The sequence below is a fragment of the Trichechus manatus genome, unplaced genomic scaffold (assembly GCF_000243295.1).
Source record: "Trichechus manatus latirostris isolate Lorelei unplaced genomic scaffold, TriManLat1.0 scaffold00039, whole genome shotgun sequence".
NCBI classification, from domain to species: domain Eukaryota; kingdom Metazoa; phylum Chordata; class Mammalia; order Sirenia; family Trichechidae; genus Trichechus; species Trichechus manatus.
Window position 1 is genome coordinate 5,609,289 of NW_004443975.1, and position 12,669 is coordinate 5,621,957.

Sequence of the window (12,669 nt, forward strand, 5' to 3'; positions counted from 1 at the left end):
CAGTTTTCTTTATGGAACTTCATGGTAGAAAACCCAGAATCTGGAGCAGTGCCTTAGACAGAATACATTAAACTGAGTGTTTCTAAGCCCATTCAATCCACCCACGATCCTGGAGATGTAGACATAAGACCTTACCATGAACTTGTCTGGGAATAGGGATCTAGTTTTCTATTCTAGCCATTGTTCTTAGACACCGCTCTGAATGTGTGTGTATGTGTGTGTAAGATTATTCTGGGTCCATTTGTCGCTGCATAATTTAACCAGCATTTCCGAAAATGTGCATGAGAATAAAAAGAAGTTTCTTTCTATCCTGACGGTATTAATGGAGGGTTCTCCAGACTGGAGTTAACTTACTGCTGACCTATTCAGTAAGAAATGCTATTCTTAGCCTCTTGGCTTCCTTCTGGTGACTTTTTCCATTGACAAGAGAAGAGAGTGTCACCGGGTTCCATTAGGGACAGTGTGGCAGGTAGTTTAACTCCCTCCCCAACCTAGGAAACGCCCAGCTGCCGTAACGCTATTGAAACATTCTTATAAAAACCAGTTGCCATCGAGTTGACTCCAACTCATGGTGGCCTCATGAGTGTCAGAGTAGAACTGAGCTCCATAGGGTTGTCAATGGCTGATTTTTCAGAAGTGGATCACCAGGCCTTTCTTCTGAGGTGCCTCTAGGTGAACTTGAACCTCCAACATTTTGGTTAATAGCAGAACGCATTAACATTTTGCACCTGTGGCCTATTCTGGCTTTTCTTTTTTGTTGTTTGTTTTTTGTTTGACAGATTACTGCCATTAGCTCTTGCTAAAAGCCAGACAAGTCATTTGTCAAAAACCAACATGCAACCCTACTGAGAATATTTTTTCTATATAATTCACTTTCCTTTTCAGCCTTGTTATAAGCCTTCTTAACCCCCATTATTCTGGTAAGCGTTAACCTCTACTATGCACTCAAGACCATAGCAGATGAGTTGTGAGAGATAAGGAAAGAAGCCTTTGAAAGGTAGCCTCCTAATGGAGCCATTCCGGGAAAAGACTGACCTAGCGGATAGCCCCGGTGTATTCACTGTGGATGCCCATCTCCAGACAGCAGCAAACAAATCCTGTGGAGTCATGACAGTGAAAGCTGCTTAAAGGGCATCGAGGGAGCAGAGAGATAGTGGTTGCATAATAAGGGAAATCCGGCTGACAGCCGTGTGCCATACAGGAAGCAAGCTCTAGGTCGTGCCGGGCAGAGCTTCAGATCCATAGAGCTGGAAAATCACGTCCACGATTTTCTGCTCACTGCTTCTATTGTTATTTTTATTGTTGCCAACTCCATGGTAGATGCTGTACAAAGTCTGAGACTGGCATCCCACATTCTAGATCACTAATCCATCCACTGGCTCACTATCATAGCATCAGGCCAAAGCCCTTTAGAACTTTCTCTTGCCTGCAGGGCACCGAGATTATTACTTCAGGGTCCATAGGGTTATTTCTGACCCTCTTCCTGCCTTTCCTACTCACCTGCACTGTTTCCTAGTATTCCTAAGGAGCTCTACCAGAAAAATGTTATTAAGCAAGAGTACTCATAAACCAGAATGCGCCTCTAGGGTATTAGATTGTGTTTTGTTGCTTCCGTTTGTTTCCAGCTGCAGTTTTCCCATTTTACCAACTAGGTGAAGGCGTGGGGAGCCCAGAGACAGATCCAGAAATACCTTGCCTTCTTATTTGTTTTCGTTGTGAAGGTGACATCGGCGGCTTCCCACACAGTGACAAAGAGTGACCTGCCGCTCTTCCTTAGTTGCCGTGGCAGTGGCTAACAGCGTCTCTGGTTGGACACAAGGGCCCTTCTACGGTTTAAACAAAGACAATGGGAAAGCATGTTTTCTTGACCCTTTTCAGGATATCCTGCCCAACAGACACAAGAATGTGGCATTTCCCCGACCGCCAGTAGCTCAGGCCTTGCGCTCCCGGGCCGGCTAGAGCAAATCTGGAAGAAGAGCCCCGCGTTCTCACTGAATGAGAAGACCTGAAGGCGCTCAAGTGGAGGAAAACTCCAGCATGAATTAGTCGGGCTTTGGGATATAAAAAAAAAATGGCACATATGTTTCCAAATAGATTGAGAGAAGCGTGAGATGGCCATGTGGCCCTGACATTGCCCACTTTCCCTGCTTGGCTTAGTTTTTGGCTTCTTACAAAGCTTCAACTCACCCGGAACAAGAGGGTGTGATATGAGCTGGAAGGAGAAGAAAGTAAGGTCTGTCTCGTGACATGAGAAGCAAATGACTCCTCGATACCTTTATCCTGAAAGTCACGGTCTCTAAATTAACAAGAACAACAACAAAACGCAGGTCACAGGTTCCTGCCCTGTGCCCGGTGGGAATCACAAGGCTAGGGGAAGCACAGCTGTCCTGCTCCACACTGGTGGCCCTCTTGGATGGTGACATGGCATAGCAGCAATGGTGTCTCAGAGCAAAAATAATGAGGGAAACATCTGTCTCCTTGTTACTCCCTTTTCCAGCCAAATGGCACTTAAGAGTCTTATTTTAGACTCGTAAGTGCTCCCAAGAAGCAGCAGCTTCGGTTTTAACTGCATCTCCCTCTTCCTTTGAGTCTGTTGATCACTTCTCCTTGACTAGTATTTTAAGACAGTTTAATAACAAAGGCAACAACAACAAAATGCAGGCCTGTCTTCGACACTGTTGGATTAAGGAAAAAGAGGTGAAGAATCCAACAGAATGGGCTGTTACGTGGGTGCAGATAATCCTTCCTTTTTAAATGAAGAGAGGCAAGGTTTTGGGAATGTTTGCGTCTAAAATATTACAGAAGTTTAAAAACTACTCAGTGAACCAGATCATGAAAGGAATAGTGTGAATAGTACTCTCTTAAAGTCAGGCATGATAGTCCAGATACCAAGGACCCACCCATGTCTGTCTGTCTGTCTGTCTCTCTTCAGTACACACCACCCTGGCCCATGCACTACTAAGGCTTACTTTCATAAGCTATTCAAATAACATCCTTAAGATTAAAGAATACCACCCATCTGTCAGTTTGTTTTACTGTGGTGGCTTGAGTGTTGGAAACTATGCCGTCAGTGCTTCAAATACCGTCAAGGTTACGCACGGTGGACAGGTTTCAGTGGAGTTTCTTCTAGACTAAGACAGACTAGGAAGAAAGGCCTGGTGATCTATTTCTGAAAACTAGCCAAAGAAAACTCTATGGATCACAACAGAACATTGTCCGATGAAGTGCTACGATCACGAAGATGGTACAGGACCGGGCCGCATTTCCTTCTGTTGTGCATGGGGTTACCATGAGTAAGGCTTGACTTGACGACAGCTAACAACACCCAAGATTAAAGGAAGGCTTGTGAACTAGTATCTCTAAAGCAGTGAGCTGGAAATACAGACTTCATGCTTACCATTTGGTTAATTAGAAGAATATATGCAGAAATAGATACCATTTTTGGTTTACTTTTGCTCACACAGGACCAAGACATTTTAGAGTTGGATTGTTGTTGTTGATGTAGTCTTTACCGGAGCAGATCACCAGGTCTTTCTCCCACGGAGCTGCTGCATAGGTTCGAAGCACCCATCTTTTTGTTAGCAGTGGAGCGTTTAACCGTTGTACCACCAGGGCTCTTTTATAGAGCTGGAAGAAACTCTAAAATCAAGCAATTCTAATGAAGAAACTGAGGCTCAGTGAAGTGCACAGCTTGGCTGAAGAGGGAACAGGCATTCCATTCTCCTTTCTGGCATGTCCAGTCATCTTCTCGCCGAGGTCTAGATCTCTCCTCTCCTTCCCCACCTCCGCAGGCATTTCAGATTGACTTCCTCCTCCGAGGAGCTCACAATCTCTTCCAACGCATTCTGCTGCTGTTATGTGGAAAACAAATAACCCAGGAGAAATGCATTTCTGTGGATATTTTCGTGCTCACAGACTTGCAGCCGAATGACTAACATGAGCACTAGCAATGTGGGCACGCGTAACGCAGAGCTTTGCGAAGGCTGGCGCACAGGCTCCACAGTAAACTTCAGCAGAGCCTCTTTGCCTACCTGACTTTGTTAGTCGTCAATGCAAACACTGGAAATTTTCATAACTACTAAAAGTTAACTTAGAATGACCACTTAATCAGATTTAAGACTGCCTAAAAGAAGCAGGAAGAGTAAATCTGCATAAATTCAAATTTATTCTGAAAAATGTTTTTGGTTAGCATTACAAATTGATGTTCCATCCATCTATCTAGCCATCCAGCCATCCAATCATCCATCCATCCAACAAAAGTTCATCCAACCAACATCTCATTCAAAAAACATTTACTGCATTATGTCCTAAGTGCCAGCTATTAGGTATACAAAGTCACCTGAAATACAGCCTAGTTAGGGTAAGTAATGATTTTTCTACAGTATACTAGTTGCAGTCAAGTCGACTGCAACTCATGGCAACCCCATGTGCGTCAGAGTAGAACTATGCTCCATAGAGTTTTCAAAGGCTTATTTTTCAGAAGTAGATCACCAGGACTTTCCTTCGAGGTGCCTTTGAATGGACTGGAACTTCCAACCTTTTGGTTAGCAGCCAAGTGTGTTAACCATTTGCACCGTCCAGGGACTCCACAGTATAATAAACACACTGTATATGCATAGGTTCCACATCAGCAATTGAAGGTCCCGGAAGCTTGACTGTATCCACTTCATTAAGGTCAATTCTACTTTGAGGAGGCAGCTCTTCACCAGTTGTCTTTTGAGTGCCTTCCAATCTGCAGGGCTCATCTTCCGGCATTATATTAGACGATGTTCCACTGCTATTCATAAGGTTTTCACTGGCTGTTTTTTTCACAAGTAGACGGCCAGGTCCTTCTTCCTAGTCTGTCTTAGTCTGGAAGCTCTTTGGGACCCTCATTTGCTGATGTGGAATGACTCAAAATGAGAAGAAACAACCACAAACATCCATTAGTAATCTGAACATGGAATATAAGAAGTATGAATCCAGGAAAATTGGAAATCATCAAAAATGAAATGGAATATTAGTGAGCTGAAATGGACTGGTACTGGCCATTTTGAATCAGACAATCATATGGTCTACTATGCTGGGAATGACAAATTAAAGAGGCATAGCATCGCGTTCATCATCAAAAAGAACATTTCAAGACCTATCCTGAAGTACAACACTGTCAGTGAAAGGATAATATCCATATGCCTACAAGGAAGACCAATTAATGCGACTGTTATTCAAATTTACGCACCAACCACTAAGGCCAAAGATGAAGAAATTGAAGATTTTTATCAACATCTGCTGTGTGGAATTGATCAAACATGCAATCAAGGGGATACTGTGTGGTTTAAAGTCAGGAAAGGTGTGTTTCAGGGTTGTATCCTTTCACCGTACTTACCCAATCTGTATGCTGAGCAAATAATCCAAGAAGCTGGACTGTATGAAGAAAAATGGAGCACCAGGATTGGAGGAAGACTCATTAACAACCTGTGTTATGCAGATGACACAACCTTGCTTGCTAAAGTGAAGAGGACTTGAAGCACTTACTGATGAAGATCAAAGACCACGGCCTTCAGTATGGATTACACCTCACCATAAAGAAAACAAAAATCCTCACAACTGGACCAATAAGCAACATTATGATAAACTTAGAAAATATTGAAGTTGTCAAGGATTTCATTTTACTTGGGTCCACAATCAACACCCATGGAAGCAGCAGTCAAGAAATCAAACGACACATTGCATTGGGCAAATCTGCTGCAAAAGAGCTCTTTAAAGTGTTAAAAAGCAAAGATGTCACTTTAAGGACTAAGGTGTGCCTGATCCAAGCCATGGTATTTTCAGTGAATAAGGAAGACCAAAGAAGAATCAATGCCTTTGAATTATGGTGTTGGCAAAGAATCTTGAATTTACTGTGGGCTGCCAAAAGAACAAACAGATCTGTCTTGGAAGAAGTATAGGCAGAATGCTCATTAGAAGGGAAGATGGCAAGACTTCATCTCACATTCTTTGGACATGTTATCAGGACGGAACAGTCCCTGGAGAAGGACATCATGCTTGGTAAAGTAGAGGGTCAACGAAAAAGAGGAAGACCCTCAATGAGATGGAGTGACACAGTGGCTGCAACAATGGGCTCTAGCATAACAACGATTTTGAGGATGGCACAGGACCAGGCAGTGTTTTGTTCTGTTGTACATAGCGTGGCTATGAGTCGGAACGGACTTGACGGCACCTAACAGCAACATATGCATAAGTACACCTGTATACACTGTTGATAAAGGTGAGTGTGGGGCTCTTTATTAAACAGTATAAAGGTCACAATAATAAGTAATATGTAGTCCCTGCCCATTAAAAACAAACAAACAAACAAAAAAAACCAACCAACCCTGTTGCCGTCAAGTAGATTCTGACTCATGGTAACCCCGTGTGGTATAGAGCACAACTGCTCCATAGGATTTTCTTGGCTGTAATCTTACAGAAGCAGATTGCCAGCCCTTTCTTTCATGGTGGATTTGAACCACCAACCTTTAGGTTTGTAGTCGAGCACAAACCATTTGCACCGCCTAGGGATGCCTCCTGCCATTAGAAGATTTAATTAACAGCAACGATAATACACGCACACACAAAACTACTGCAAAGTAGAACATAGTTTTACTTCCTGTACTACTCTGTAATTTACAACATTCAAAAAATTGGGGATAGAAGCTCAATGCATAAACACCAGAAGGAATGTGGAAGTGGGTATTGCTGTTTTGGAATAGGACAGTAAAAGATCTTGAGGATCATAGTGTCCCACAGGTTAAAGATGGTAGTTAGCAAGAAGCACCATAGTTTTTTACAAAAAGTTGAATGCTTGGATGCCTAAAAAAAGAGAGCTGAGCAAATATGAACCATGAGGGAATCAGTACTATTCTGACCCGGTTTGGTCTTCATAACTTAAGGAGAAATTGGAAAAAATAGAGATGCTTCTTTTCAGAAATAGAAATGAAGAAAGTGTTTCTAATAAAGAATGGCTAAAGCAGCACATTATTTCACCTAATGAAGAAAAGATGGATGTGTTCTTATTGCCCAGCCATAGAGGAGGCTTGGGTAAGGAATTTAAGACAGAGTAAGAAAGAACTTCCTGATACTGACTCTTGCTGTGTTCCCTGAAGCCTTTAAAAGGAGGAGGGAGAGCTTGGCTGAGCTGAGTTTGTGTGTGTTGGGTGTGGTCCTTCCTGGAGAGTAGAGGACAGACTTCCTAGAAGACTTCCTTCTTTCATTTTTCCCAGTGTTATCAAACACAGTGCTGATCCTTCTGTAATTTTTTTTTTTTTTAATTGGATCATGTCACAAAATTACCTCCACAGTAATCTGGAAAATTCCTTAAGGGGTGAAGCTTTCAGAGCCTGTAGATTTAAAAATAATCCTTTTGTTTAACTGAGCACCCAGTTGTGGCTAAAAAGCCCTGCCTTTTCAATGTTTTCTGCCCATGTTGTTGTCATTGTTACTAGCTGCCATCAAGTCAGCCCCTGACTCAAGGCGATCTCACTCACGGACAATGGAATGAAACACTGCTTGGCCCTGCACCATCCCCATGATCAGTTGCAGATCAGACCATTATGATCCTCAGAGTTTTCATCGGCTGATTTTCAGATAGATCGGTAGGCCTTTCTTCCTAGTCTGTTTTAGTCTGGAAGCTCAGCTGAAACCTGTTCAGTATCATACAACATGCAACACTCCACTGACAGATGAGTGGTGGCTGTGCATGAGGTGTCCTGTATGGAAGGCAAGAATTCTACCTCCGAACCCATAGACCCATCTAAACATGGGGAAGGGGTTTCCCCACATTTAATTCTCATGCATTTTTTTTTTTTTGAAGAGTGTTTTCTATCTCCCCTCAGGGCCCTGCTAACTTCCTGCTTTGATTTTATGTATTTGTCTGCACATTTTTATGCCTAGATTGTCCTCCTTTGTTCCAAATCTTAAAGCTCATTTAATTTTGGTAATTTTTGCAGGGCTTCTCTAGACAGCCAGGTTTTTCCTTTCCCTCACACTGAGGCTGACCCTTCCAATGTCCTTATCATATTTTCTTGAAGAGGATTTAGCTACTCTGGTCTCCTGAGCCAGTGAAACCCAGCCACTATGTAACAGCCTTCTTCTCTCCTTACCCGCCATCTTAAAAGGGGTTGTCACAAATTTTGAATCAGTAACTTAAGCATTAATTAGGAAATTGAACACTCTCTCTACCATTTTCTTCCAATCATTTCTTAAATAAATTAATGAAAATAAATTAATGAAATTAATGAAATAAACTAATGAAAATAAAATTAATGAAAATAAAAGCAACGATTAAGCTAGGACTACATAACTTTTTGTAAGTAACACTATGGCTAAAATTCTAATAGTCACTTTTCACATTCTACATAGCCTAATTTTTATATTTTAATCGATATTTATTTTTAAATGTTCACTTTTTGTTTTTATGTTTTTGCCCACCATTAGTTCTCTAACTGAGTACTGTTCTCCAAACGAGTGAAGAAAGGGGCTTGACAGGGGGACAAAAATAGTTTCCAATCTGAACTTCAAATAATTTTTGAATTATTTTAAATAACTGGGCACTGTTTAAAGCATTAAAGATCACAGTTTGAGAACTTAGAACACTGAACCGACTTCCAAGTGTGGAAACATCTGAATTGAGCAAAACTGTCCTTTTCAAGCTGAGCTCATTAGTTATTTAAGAATCCGTGAATAGATCATGAGTAAAATCCATCTGTGGTGGTTTTAAAACATGTCTGCAAATTCTTTGACACTCCTCCCATCTAGAGAGGGTATCTAATTCCTTTCCCTTGGATATGGCTGGCCTAACAAAGAGAACGCCACAGAAGTGATGCTGAGAGACTTCTGAGACTCAGTTAGAAAGAACGCTCCAGCTTCCGCCTAGCTCTTTCTGTCTTTGGGGATGCTCACCCTTGGAATACAGCAGCCGTGATGTGAGGAAACCCGGGCTACAGGGAGAAGTCCCATGTAGGTGATCTGGCCAGTAGCTGAGATCCCAGCTGACAGCCAGCATCAACTGCCAGACACGTGCATAAGCAGCCTTTGAGATGACTCTAGCCCCAGTCACTGTAGTCAGATTACATCCACATGAGACACCCTGAGGGAGAACCCCCCAGAACCTGTGACAGATAATAATAATAGATGACTGTTGTTGAGGTTTTATGCCTTAATGGGTGGTTTGCAGCAGTAAGTAACCAGAACAACTTCTGTTTAAGGAATTGACATTATTGCATAAGTCACTTTTAGATGCTAATGCTTATACTTTAAACATTTAAAATAATTGTATATGTATGGCTAATGCCATATATGCTCCCATAAAAGACATTCTCTCATATAAGATATTCTTTTAAAAGCTTCATTATGATATTTCTAGACTATTTGAAGCGCATAAATTGCAATTTCTGTTTTGAAGCAAATTACTCTCATCAGTTACTATATACAAATAAAGATTTTCATTTTAGTGATGTTCCTTTTAGCTAAGGCTCATTGAATAGGAGAACGTGTCTGCTTGAAGACACTGAAATTATGGGGCAAAAACTTTGCTTTGGTTCCTACCTATAGAGCATTCATAAAATTAAATAAGAGGCTGTTATAACCCCCTGGGGAGAGCAGCCAAGGGTGCCAGGTGGGCTTGCTGAGAGATGGGTGGGGCTAAGCTCTACAGCTAATCAAATATTTATTCACTATTATAACAAGCAGTCCCAGTGGCTTTGGGACCCATTCATCAGTCTGTTTCTGCTATTAGCCAATCAGCTGGCAGCACAGAGGCTTGGCCCTGGAGAAAACTGACTCAGCTCACCACCCAAGAAGAGTGTTCATTGCTTGATGTAAGTGCTCGTGTGCGGTACGGTTAAGAAATTGCAGGTCTTCACAGGGCCTTTCCTCAGGGGTGCTAACAACTATCACATGTATCCCCAGAACCAGGCATGGCAGCCCCTGTCTTGCAGAAAGGGGAAGGGAAAGCCACTGCTTCCTGTGTTCTCCCTAAACATCTCTGGAAGACAGGATTCAATATAGACCAGGTGACAGATGCACCAGAGCTTGACACTGGTGCCCCTTCCGGAAAATCTGTCAGTGTCCCCTTCCTTGCCAGGTTCCTTTGCCTTCCCCCAAATGCCCCGTCACAGTCTTGCCGTCCTATAGATTTCTTATTCAAAAGGAAATTCTTGATGCCACCTTAGCCTCTGAGACCCCAATTTATGATGTTATTATAGTAGCGACAGGTGAGAATTGTGGATTGCGGGCGAGGGAGCTGGGCTGAGAACTTCTTCAAATCTGACTGGCTATCACCAGCCCAGTTTGCTATGAGGCCAGCTTGTTCTGTAGGATTACCCCAATGAGAATTCCCGGTTCTACCTTCTACTACGTGAAAAGAAAATCTGGAAAAATGCAACTCAAAGCATTTCAGGAAATAATTTTAAATGCCACAAACCAGAGACTTAAACAATTTTTTTTTTTCAAATCCTAGGATTCTGACATTAACACTTTAATAAGATGTTATTCATACATTTCAACATGAAACCTGAAATTACCGGTGAAGCAATACAGGAAATTTCTCTGGACACAAAGCAAGGAAGCCTCCTGGGAGTCCATCTAAATGGCTTTGGATGTTTCCGCCTTTAAAGATTTTGCATCATCTTGTATCCCCAGCTTCTAGCACAGTGACGGGTACACAGTGGATGCTCATTGTTGAGAGAATGAATGAATGGATGTGCAAGAAAAAGACATGGTATCTTTGAAAAGCAGGGAAATTCTTATGCACTGAACCAAATAGACCAAGGATGATAGAGATTTCTCTAAACACCAAATTCTGGAATGAAGAACTATTTGAGACAGGATCTATATTACTAATTACATTGACAGCAGTAGCCAATTGTTCCTGAATCTGGCTGCTCTGTGATCAACAGCTACCACCCCCCACCACACACACACAACATCCTGCCAAGTGAATAATTTTCTTGTTAATTCAATTAAGCTGTTCAGAAATTGGTGTCTTGCTAGAGGCAGGAGCTGATTCTCTAGAAGCTTCTTGACTAGATTAGACATACTCTTTATTCTGATAGAGGTTAAGGTTTTAGTTGAAGGCAGAGAGTTTTGATGAATACTTTGGTTCCTTCTTGTGTCTTAATTTATGGCTTCAGCCTTTGCTACCTGGATATAAATTTGGACATTTTTCTTTCATGCCATTCCTGCTATTCATTATGAGCCTATAACTCACTGCAGGCCAAAATGCAATCTTCTGAACAATGATTTGCATCTATATTAAATGCAAATATAAGTATATCTAAATGTACTCACAAAGAATTCATTTAAATAGTCAATAGCACTATTGAAAAACCTGGACTATAAATGCAGGCAAAGACCACTGAATTTATGTGTGTCCGGTCAGCTAAATAACTGCATCATGAAACATGGATCTTGCATAAGTATCCTGAAAATGAACACTTTCAAAGAAGGAAGAGAGAGAATGAATAAATAGAAAGATCTGAACTGTGCAATGTCTCTTAGGCTTATCTATATTAGAATTTGAAATTGCTATTTAATAACTTATATACTATGGACTTGGCTGTGCAAACGGTTAACACATTCAGCTACTACCTGAAAGGTTGGCAGTTCAAATCCACCCAGAGGCACCTCAGAATAAAGGCTTGGTGATCTACTTCGAGAAATCAGCCATCAAAAACCCTATGGAGCACAGTTCTAATCTGAGGCCCATAGGGTCACCGTGAGTCAGAATCTACTAGATGGCAAATTTTATTTTATGGACATGTTAAAATAAAGGAGGGAGGTTTCAGTAAGCTTGTCATAAAAATATAGGCACAATAATGTCCTTAACCATTAACAAAAGATTAAAGAAAAAACAATAGTAATAGGCAAGAAGAGGGGAAGATTTGATCAAGAAATCTTGGAGAGAAAAGCTATACCATTTGAGCACAGAGGTCAGCTCTGAGTTTCCTGCCAGGCAAGGCAAACACTTTAATGGTTCAGTGATGTTGGACTCTTTCAGGTGACCAAAGGAAAGAAGCAATACATCAGGCTTTCATGAAATAATTATTGGGCACCCAGTACGGTGGTGAACAAGTCATTCAAAGTGTCCAGCCTCACTGTCGTAGAATGTCAAGGCTTCCATCAGATATATTGAGGCATTGGTGGTAGAATTTTCCCTTCCCATGTGGGAGACCCAGGTTTGATTCCTGGCCAATGCACTTCATGCACAGCCAGCACCCAGGGCCAGACTATCCAACGGGCAAGGCAAGCACAGTGGTTACCATGCCCACCAGGTCATCTGTAGTGAACAATTTCTCATTTTTTCACCACATGAAATATTCTCCCTCTAGGTATGGCTGGCATCTGTCTTTCTCCCAACCCCATAGCACCTTCCTAAGGAATCAAAGCCTAGTTTTAAATGTACAATCCCAGACAGGGGTGGATGACCCAGTAAGCAATATAAGCAAGGGTTTACTTGTGCTTACTTACTAATCTGTAGTGAAATTGTTCCCTACGGATGATCTGGTAACAAGGTAAGCACTGTGCTTACTTTGCTGATTAGACCATCTGCCCCTGCCACCACCCATCTGTCTGTGGAGGCTCGTGTGTTGCTATGAAGCTGAACAGGTTTCAGCAGAGCTTCCAGACTAAGATGGACTAGAAAGAAAGGAATGG